The sequence below is a fragment of the Dendronephthya gigantea genome, unplaced genomic scaffold (assembly GCF_004324835.1).
Source record: "Dendronephthya gigantea isolate DGI-Jeju-01 unplaced genomic scaffold, DenGig_1.0 000019F, whole genome shotgun sequence".
Lineage (NCBI taxonomy): Eukaryota > Metazoa > Cnidaria > Anthozoa > Malacalcyonacea > Nephtheidae > Dendronephthya > Dendronephthya gigantea.
The window spans coordinates 388,707-400,020 of NW_021163029.1; the positions used below are offsets into that span (position 1 = coordinate 388,707).

General features: G+C 37.4%; 1 long non-coding RNA gene across 1 annotated transcript; it reads left to right on the forward strand.

The window, feature by feature from the left end:
* The first annotated feature begins 4,552 nt into the window (after window positions 1-4,552).
* On the forward strand, window positions 4,553-10,643 carry LOC114521136. Its single transcript, XR_003686777.1, has 3 exons — window positions 4,553-5,343; window positions 8,733-8,803; window positions 10,566-10,643. It is a non-coding gene; the product is annotated as an uncharacterized LOC114521136 (long non-coding RNA).
* Window positions 10,644-11,314: the final 671 nt, after the last annotated feature.

The window sequence follows — 11,314 nt, forward strand, 5'->3', positions numbered from 1 at the left end:
TTGCAGGAATAAACACAGTTGGCATGCATGTATACCTACAAACCGATAATTAACAGTTATTCTGCGAACTCGAGTCGTATATGAGCTGATTCGGCCATTTTGTTTACTTTCTCTACTAGATAGATATGAGCTAATATCTGTCTAGTAGCCAACCAATGAGATTGCAGCATACCTCATATCTGGCGCTTGTGTATATAATAATTCAGGTTATAGGCTCATTTTCATTGGCGGTGAAAGCCTAAAAATATTATCAATGAATAGCTATATATGCATGTTCAAATGATACAACACGTAATAACAAATCAGTAGGGTTTTCATTGCTGAATTTTCAAAAATGCCGAATGTAGTGTGTGCAACTATACTATATATGGTATATACAATTTCTGTTATCATATGCCTATGATATATAATGAACTTTAATTTTTGGTTGGAGTGTGCAGAACACGAACTCTAGTTTTGCGGGAATGATCGCGAACACGAGCGTGATCGCTGATTTTAAACATTTATTGTATAGTACGTTGCGTTTCGAATGCCGTAATCCCGTCGTAATTCATTGTTATTCCCAGTCTGTGATCCAAAAACCGGATTACGGCGAAATGCACCCGAACTTAACTTAGGTAACAAGCCCTAAATCCCTTTATAAAGAATATTGGAAGGTTAAATTGGATAACTATGCATAAGTATGAATGTGAAAACCAATGTTAATTTACTTACGATTATTTTTTCAACCAAAACCATCTTTCAATACTTTGCTGTGACGCAAAACAGTGTGGGTTCAAAACATAGACATCGCATTTTATCTACTTATAAATGGAAAGAGGATTTTGAGACAAATTTCCTGGTATCATCGTTGGAAATTTGCCTTCAATTAGATTACGGACCAAACGCGTGGTTTTCAGTGAAATTGATTATCAGATGTCTCATCGTGCTATTCATAAGTTAGAGTCTTTATTGTGAAACACCACCAAAGTAATATACAGTATACTTAATCTTGTAGTCAAATTCCATACTGGAAAGTACCTCAGAGGTGGTAAAATCCTGGTCTTAACTCGCCGGCAATCAAAATCCTATATTACTTGACAAAATCTTGCGTTAAGCCTGGTTTTCATATGTCGTAATTCATCGGCGATGTTCTACGTCTATTGTCGTTGATCAATGAAATATATAATTTTCTTCGATAGACAATGGATTCTATGCATCAATGACTACCTACAATAGTCATTCCCAATGAATTACGATATATGAAAACCGGCTTTATTGTCATGCGGATAAACATGCTTGCACATTCAGTGCATGTGCACAATTTTATCGACGAAAAAGGCATCATCACATTATTGACCCAGCTACTGCATGAGCTTCGAGAGCTCTAGTCCCAGTTTGATGTTATTTTTAACAGGTTTAAGAATTCGTATGCATTATGGTAATATGAAAGGTCAGTGTATAAATTTAGCTATTAAATTTTTGAATTTTTCTTGATTACAGTTGCACTTAGAGAGCACTAATTCGCTATTCTGTATGAATAAAGTTCAAATTTCAGGAACAACATTTCTGTTATAACTGAAAATCATCCGTCAAGAGAGAGCGCGGGCGTGGGAACTTTCAAATCCTTCGGATATTTTATATCGTATGTGGGTCGAATTTTATACGCAACATCTGCTGTATACGTTTGCCAAGTGATAGCATAATATACTATTACTCATCGATGTTGTTCAAATAAGTGCTTGATAACGAGTTCATACGTTTTTTACGACGAACCACTTCGTATTTTCCGATCCGCGCGCCATTTTGCGATTTGATGCACTGGGCCTGGGGTCGGGTTGTATCAAGCCCGTTTAGCTTAAACGGCGGATAAGTCAAAATTAAATAACACTCTTACATCTCACTTGAACGAGTCAACTTGAATATTATGCACTGAATATGTAGCTGTAAACAGTATCTTTGTATTAAGGTTAAAAACATTTTGTTTGCTTGTTGAATAAAACGAGAGACTCAGTTGATTTCTATTTTGAACTTATCCGCCGTTTAAGCTAAACGGGCTTGATACAACCGGCCCCTGGTCCAGGAAGTTATCCATAGTTAAATACAAGCTCCGTTTGCACTCAATAAAAGCTTTTAATAATTAGTCATTGCCTGGGAATATTACATGTTAATCTTATTTTAAAGTTACTCATATTGTTACCTGTCCAGACTTAAAATATTTCCCAGATTAGAGCGGCCATCAGCCAGCTTCCTTTTAAATTTCTGACGTACTGCGAACCAGCCTCAGGCTTTTTTGCTATTCAAAGTTAAGTATTAACAGAACGCAACCGCTAATGTTGTTGTGCGCTGTTCATGGAAAAACCCGGGCAATAAAAGCATGCATGCGCGTGCCTTGCAGCACAACATTGATGGAATTTATTCGAAAATAGGTTAGTGTCAATATTGAGTAGTCAATTAGAGGTCAATTACACTGCATATACATTGAATATATTTTTCTAGATCCGTGAATATCTATATTGATTATAACTGCATGTATGTACTGAATAATATTTTTCAATCGCTCTGAAATTGCCCGTTGTTAGGTATAACCTGTAGGCCGTAGGATGAGCATCCAAAAGATGCTTAAAAAACGGATTCCGTTGCACCCCTCGTGGAACTACATAATTTTCACATGAATCAATAGATAAAAATTTACTTTATCAGAATCCGTTGTTCCCCAAGCGAAACAGGTGCACAATTGGGAGAACAATCCCTCCAAAGTTTTATATATTCGCGCTTCGAAATATTGGAACCGCCATTGTTTTAGTAGCAAATACGCATGCGCTTGTCAGCCAAACTCGCACTGCGCACGCGCATAAGCACGCACATGCTTCGAAGTGGAAACACGCTTAGTTATGCAAAACAATCATGGCTGAAAATATTTATAAAACTCGAATATCCTCATGTTTTATTCATTTTGTTGGCGTTACGGAGCAACTTTGCAAAGTTACACGCCAAGGGCTTAAGAAATGTCTTGAGTGTAGGTCTAAATGGGCCAAACTTAAATGTCAACAAGCTGAAATAGCTAAGAAATCGTACGAGAACATCGATGACGGATCTGTCAATTCATACATGGAGAACAGGAGAAGAACCCTGACAGCATTAACTTAGAATGGTACCATCGTATGAAATGCTGGAAGAGATTTTCTGATGAAGAGAATATCCGTAGACAACAGCGAAAAGAAGAAAAAGGAGAAGGAACTAGCTCTAAAACTGTAACTTCTACCGAAGAACTACATGTGGAAGTGGAACCAATAGAACCAAGACGAAAAATTACACGCCAATCAGTCGCAGGCGTTAATAAGACCTTGCCTAAAAGAAACGAGTCCAGAGATATGTATTGTTTGTGGAAGAGACGCCTCTTGGTCCTCACTAGACAAGGTATGGTCATTTTGATAGATATAATTATACTAGTGCAATAGTGCAATGTGTACTAGTAGCACAGCATTCTCGAGTTTGGTTTTAAAATATCTTGAATTGTGGTCAATTAAGTTTATTTAGGGTAAAATAGTTTTTAATGCTACAAACATCCAACTGTGTTATTAGCAGATATTTAGTTTAATAGTTTTGTTCACACCAGGTAACTAAGAAGAGAAAAAGAACCCCACTCATGTTGGCAGAAATAATTGATGCTGGTCTTCTACGTACAGCTGCCGAGAGAAAGAATGATGAACGGATACTTGTGCAAATCCGGGGGAAAGACTGTGTAGCACTGGAAGTCCCCTATCACAAAGTTTGCTACTGCAATTATACAAAATTTCTCACCAGAGAGACAAAGAAGCAATTGGAGATTGAAAGATCTACATCAGTGTACGAGAAGTCTTATGATGTCTTCTGTAAGAAAGTAATCGAGACTGAGGTCATTGCAAATAAGCAAATAAGGTATATGAAAGATTTGCTGGAGAAATTTGTTATCATTGCTAAGGACACCGAGAATGTGGATGCATCTAAATATAGAGCTTTTAAACTCAAGCAACAACTGATGAAAAGTTATCCCCAACTTGTGTTCTAAGTACCGAAAATGAGAAATGTTAGTGAGATTGTATATGTGGAAAATTTGGATTCTTCCGAATTGGTTGAGGAACATATGTCAAACAAGTCAGAAAACAACGATGAAGACTTTGATGAAGAGAGCTATACCGGTACCATTGATGATGATGATCTGAATTCCAACACAGAAACTGAGGAAAATTCGAGAGTCAATGAGTTACAAATTCTATACAATGCTGCATTGATTCTTCGCCAAAAGGTCCAAGATATACCAAAACTGAATCTTCGTTGGCCACCATTGGCATTGATTTGACAATGGATAATGTGCAAAAAGTGGTTCCATGTGAACTTTTTAATGTCTCGGCTTGGACTTGTGGATTCTCTTCAGAGCCAACTTTAAGTGAGTACGTGCCAATTGAGGGCAAGAACAATGCCAAACTAACATTAATTGTACAAGACCTTCTGAATTTAGCATCTGGGGGAAGGAATCCTACACCCAAGAGCATAGCACTTGCCATGGCACTTAGACAACTGACAGGTTCAGCCTCAGTGATTTTTCTATTGAGTGGCTTTGGACATTGCATGTCACACTCATTTGTATTGTGCCATGAAACTGCCCTTGCACAGATGAATATATCCAATGATTCTGCTATTCCTCCAGGCTTTGTTAGTGATGTTCCAACTACTCTTGCATGGGATAATGATGATTTCTCAGAAGAAACTAGATCTGGCAAAGGGACAACTCACATCACTGGGGGCATTATCATTCAAAGGGAACAAAGTGCAAGTACTGAGTTACAGAAACGGGATAGCATTCCAAGGCTATATTTAAGCGAAATATTTAACTTGTTTCTTGATTGTGTGAGTTGTATGTATATTTATATATTCTCCATCCTGTTTGATACAGGTGGGTTTTTTACCTCACAATTTTTTATTGAATTAAGTTGTTAATAAGTAGAATTATACGTTAAAACGGTATTTTGAAACAATAGCCAATGAATTGAAGTGATTTAGCATATGAGCAAGCAAAATGTACAATGTGTTTTAACAATATTTAATGTGTGTGTATTTATTCGTTAATATTACAAGGTTTGATCTTTATTCCGTGATTTTATTTTGTTATTTTTACACGGGAAATCGGGGAAAACCCACAGGGAAAATCCATTTTTCCTGTCTGCGCGTGCGCAGTGCGAGTTTGGCTGACATGCGCATGCGTATTTGCTACTAAAACAATGGCGGTTCGAATATTTCGAAGCGCGAATATAGCAAACTTTGGAGGGATTTTTTTCCCAATTGTGCACCTGTTTCACTTGGGGAGCGACGGATTCTGATAAAGTAAGTTTTTATCTATTGATTCATGTGAAAATTATGTAGTTCCACGAGGGGTGCAACGGAATTGCATCTTTTGGATGCTCATCCTACGGCCTACTGGAATAAACCTTATAGTGACAGTTTCTAAATTCGGGCTTCTCTCTATAGCTGTTAGCTTCAAATCTGTGGTTTTATTACTTTTTGAGCCAATGAAAAAAAATTATTGGACAATTAATACAAAGATAAAGTTATAATCGTTGGTTCTTTGTTTAATAAAACGCTATCTGGTGTTCGGCGCCATTTTTGCCCATTTTTAAGCTTTCAGAAAATACGTATTTAAATTAAACCGCAATATCCCAGATAAAACTGTAAAAAACAATATTAAGATATTATAGCTCCTTTATTTCGATATATGCAATCAAACCTGTGGTGATCGTTTCTCAGGTTGGGCCACCATACATAGTCCATGTAAATAAAATATCATATGGAATCGCGCGAGGGCTAAAGACTTGCTACCTGCATAGCCTTTCGTGCAAACAATGGCCAGAACGCGGTATTGGTTTCAAACAATGACTCGATATTCGCAGGCCTAAATATTTTATAGACTAACTAAGGTGATGAAGTAATCATCAGGAACTACTTTTTGCTGTGAGATCACATGACAAACGTTACAGTCCTCGGTGGGGGAGTGGTTTATTGTGTCTCAACACTGGCGTGCTAAGCGTTTATTTTGTTAGGCAATTAGATATCCCGCACATTTTGCTTCAGAAGACAAGCCGATTTAATTTATCCAGCTAAGCAGAGTTGAATGCCGAATGCGCTTTGCCTTTGGCACAGAAAACCTCGCGGCTGGATGGATTACTAGCTGCTATACCACTTCACGAATTTCGTCGTAACAACAGACCAAAGTTCGAAGCGAACCTAAGTTGAAATTCGCGGGAAAGGCCTAGTGAATTGCATGGACATGCTCAATCCCTATTAAATCTAGGCAGGTGCTTAAATGCTTTAACACTGCAAATTAAATTATGTTAAAGTCTTAGAGGACACACGAAAATAGAACGTAAACATAACCAGTGATACAGCAAGTACCAAGTATCAAGTACCACATGTTAACACCTCCAATTTAACGAAAAACAATGGACTTGGCAAATATAAATAAGCTAATCTTTATAGGAAAGGATTTTCATCTATCGGATATAGAAACATGCATGTTATTCCGGTTGGAGGTGTTATTAATTGACCTTAGCAGATGTACTTACGTCACATGATTTTCGAACAAAGGAGAAAAACCAAATTCCGAGTTTAATAAAAAGTCGCATGACGCAAGCACGTTCAACAGTTCGACCTATTAAGATTTTATCAACAATAATTAGCTTTGTCAACATACTGCGACCTATTGATGCAAGGTTACTATAAAGAGGTTATACTATTAAGGGAACCATTCTTTTAAAAACGCCCGCGAAGTGTGGGCAAGATTTATCCGTACATGTTTCAGAAAAACACGTATAAGAATAGAGCTTTGTCATTTTGGGTACATTGTATTAACTCCAGATCCAATTTTATTGGCTCAGCACGACTAAGAAGATTTATTCTTCACGAATCCGAACTAGTGACATGCACCGTGTTGAATATACAACAGGTTTATCCGAATGCTGAAAATTTACATTTCTTAATTAAAGGCTAAGTCTTGATGTTTCAATTTATCCATTGCTTTAAGACCAGAAAACTCGAGAGGAAACGGTGATAAGTATAACAATTAATCTTAAGAGCTGTCCTAGGTCCTATTTAAGAAATACAAGGGAGAAGATAAAGTATAGTGGTCTTCTGCTAACTAGATTATGTTCTTGGATGAGGCGAAGTATAGACTTCTTGATTCGAATAAGATTAAGAAGATCATTCAAAGACTATTAATCTAGACCATTCCAAAGGGAGACACATTGGCTATAGTACTTAAGTGGTCAAAATGTGGAAAATTCCACAACCCCGAAGGATTTTATTAACTTTATAATTAGATTAAATACGTTAATCTCTCATAAGTGGGATCGCATGGAAAAACTCGTCTAGTATATAAAACGCAAATTGAAAAGTCGATTCCTAAACTGTTGTTACGGAACTGGTAGAACATACCTTTGGACCTGGTGTATAGATTGATATATATATATTGTATATATATATTGTGGTAGTCGTGTCTGCTTAGATTCAAGTTATCTAACTAAAGTAGCGTTTCATTCAGTTATACTCTGACAAGTCATTTGTGAAATTCTACCACCTGTCGAGTCTAGACATCAACCGAGCTATCCACGAACAAAAGGTTTTGATTTGAGAACTAGCCTGCATAAATATGCGTCTGAGTGTGAAAACTATTATCGTTCTAACTTTGCTGTTATTCGCCATGGAATATTTTGTAAAAGAATCTGAATGCTTTTACGGAACCGTACGACGCAGCCGAACATCAAGAAGAAGAAGAAGACGATCCGCATCCAGTTCAGTGCTTGCAAAATATAGTACAGAAAAGAGGTTGCTGCGCCACAAGCGAGGTTTCAAGCTTTTTCTACAGCAGAACGGTGAACTGAACACGAACTAATACGCTGTGAATGTGTAGTAGGCTTAATTCCTTCCGTGGAATACCGGAGGGTTGTTTATAGTTTCTTCAGTCGGTGTCGCGTCCTAGGCACAGGGTTAAGGATGTTGTCACCAAGGAATGGGTTTTATAAATGCCATGTTATATTTTCTGCGGAAATTCAGTTTCGACTTTTGTTTCCATACATGCATGCCCTAATTTTGAATACTCGCACATGTCAAGTACTATTCTTCGTGCAATACCGACGTTCCCGTGGAAGCGGGCAAAAGAAATTAGCTAAATTTTTGTACTTGCCGGAATTACATATCCAGTGGTTGCTGCCATATTTTCATAGTCACGTAACATGGCCTTTAAAACAACATGCTGACGTTTTAACAATCCTAAACTTATGGGATATAAGATTGGGAAAACGTCATGAAATAGTAATGTAAATTTTGTAAGATATTTTAGCAACCAATATGATCGTGAAATGTATCAAATGATACAAGTGAACTATGACTTGCGTTATATATTTATTTTCTCATTGCGAAGGACATTGTTTCTTCAATGCATGTGTATAGAGTAAAATGGTTTATTTATTAGTTAATAATGGTAATTCTTCCATCGTGGTGTGATTAAGGACTCGACTGAGGACCGGAATTGATCATGATATATAATATATAAATGATGCTGGCAGACTTGTATATGTTAAATCACTGAAAAATCTTATGATGAAATAAAATTTGACTAACAATATAACTTGTTATTGGCAATCATAATATCTTATGAAAACTTTGATAAGGTTGCTATCGAAGTGTTTCACTCTTATGAGTTTTATCTATGCTTTTATCAGGAGCTGTTAGAGACTTTGGTTATCTTGGATGTTTGGATGATTGGACGTTCATTACCAGTACTTTATTTTAGGTATATTGGTATATTCACTACAGTATTTGGTTTCAGTTGCATGTGTATCCATATACCCCCTTCCTTGCCTGCATGGCCTGCGTTATCAAGTCTTGGCAAATATCGTCCATTTGAATTTCCAGTAGAAATGTTAATAGATGTCACCAAAGCCGGAAACTGCAAAATCAACCATTATAAAATTGAACATAGTTAATTTACCCACCTTTGAATGTGCTTTGCGTATCGAATAAGTTAAAAAGAGTTTTAGATGAGTTTAAAAGAGAATCACAAACCGCAAACCGTTAACATCACACAGTTTGACGTTGCTGTGCATGTTGTTGGCATACTTGGTGAGATAGTTCAACATTCGTTCGCACTCATTTAGGTACATGCATGCATTGTGGTAAAAAGATCTGAAAGTTGTACCATGCAAATAGTTACCCATGCAAGGAGCTTAGTTCGGTCAGTTAAGCTAAATGCTTAACCCCAACTTTATTTGGTCAAGCATCGGATACACCAGGGTCCAGGAAGGAAGGACACAAAGTGTTCCGTGTATTTTTGCACCTTTTGAAAGTGACTGTATTGACCGCCCTGTTGAGTTTTGTCCATGCAACTATTTATATCGAGAATCGCGGTAGCTAGGCGATTACCCAGCTTCTTCTTAGAGAAAATCAGTGGTCTAGTGGTCACTGAAAGAAGAATGAGACAAAATTGAAATTAAAAAACCCTGAAGCAAACGGTCGCTTGAAAACACACTTCCAGCGATTGAACCCGTAAACCGCAAATGGCAAAAATCTATTCGTCACCTGGGCTTTGCAGTCCAGGGGTGAATAGAGATCCTCAATCTATCCGTCAACTCATTATTAAAGTGTTATTGCAAACCGCAAAGTCAAAACAAATTGGCCCCAAACGTCAACTTCATGATGTCCAGTCATAATGTAAACAAACTCTTTGTTTACATTTTGAAGTTTAACTGTTATATTTTTTTTAAATTCGAGACCGACGAACTGTCAGCGTATCTCACACATTATTGATTCGCTATGCCTATGGTTTTAAATGAATATATGAGCTAAAGTCTGTGTCTAGACAAATCAGAATCATGCGAGCCGCCGCAGGCATTAAAATAGCGTGTCCTTTTACACACTTTGTGTCCTTATATAAAATGCGAATGTGCATGTTCTTTCTTCTAAATTAAAAAGTGTGAACTTGAAATTAATGGCACTGTGATTGTTTAATACAGTTTTGAAAACCTTATCATGTTAGGTCTCACCGATGTTTTCGACTATTGAGAACAGGCCCTGGTAAGACTCTGAAAACGGCTATTTGCGAGGATCTAAAGGGATCAAATCTGAAAAATTTTCTCGCCCCGCGCCCCGTGAGTCTGACACTTTTAGCTATCTATATTGTAACTACCAGACTGTGGCACTTAACCGAAAGCTGTGTTTTCATTGGTTCACTAACGCAGGCAAATTCAGTCGCTAAAATAAGGGAAATTGCTTCTCGAAATGTGACAAAATTTGGTTTTTCACGGTCGGTGCCGATCAGGCCTTGCACATGCATAAATGAAACCGCTAATGACAGTGCTCAAATCTGCGTCCCATGCACATACTCATTTACCAAGCAATAATTTTCTCTGAAACGTGTCCTTGCAAAAAATCCTTATTTTAATGCCGGACGGATGCGCAGAAACCAATGAAACCATTTTTTAATTAAACAAAAGGCAAATTAGCCTCTGCATGCATATGACTATATGCAAATTACAAATCGAATCGTCTATTTATAGGTGTTGTATTTTTGGTATAAAGTTTCTAAACAGATCCTTGAACCACTTCCTATCCACTTAACAGATTATGATATCCATGCAGCTATTGTTTACAAAGGAAACGTTGTATCAATATAGAAATCTGGCATCAAATGGCGGTTTCGCCAAAAAGGATAATCGAAAACGTATAACAACGTATGGACAACTTACCGCATAGATTAAATTTTTGGTCAGGAGCCGGTTGTACGAAAGCTGGATGCATGGCGCTATCCACCGATATTGCTTTTTTTTAACCGTTTAAAACTGTTTAAAAAGCAATGAAATTACAGATTTGGGCTAGCTTATAAAAGAGGACCCTCAACGTAGAATACCAGATTTAATTTAGGTTATAGAAAAAAACGGGCAAATTTAGAGGGTTTAAAAAACGCTATCCGATGGATAGCACTATCAGCTTTCGTACAATTGTCCCCTGGATTTTGAGCTCGAAGTTGGAGCATTTTAATTGTTCGGTGAGCAATTCCTTCAAGTCTGATTCTGATTAATTACCGGCAGTCAGTGACGTATTGTTTGTTGTCCGGTGACGAAGAAAATTTATACAAAACAAGCACTTTATTTTCCAGTCATCACCAGCCAAAGACGTTGAACGTTGTCGGTTGTCCTTCAGCTTCGAGCGCATTTTGCATGCCTGGTACCAGTGCATTCGACATCGAATAGACAACGTAACTTGCAACATCGCTTAACTAGAAATCTTATGTACCCTGCTATGTGGT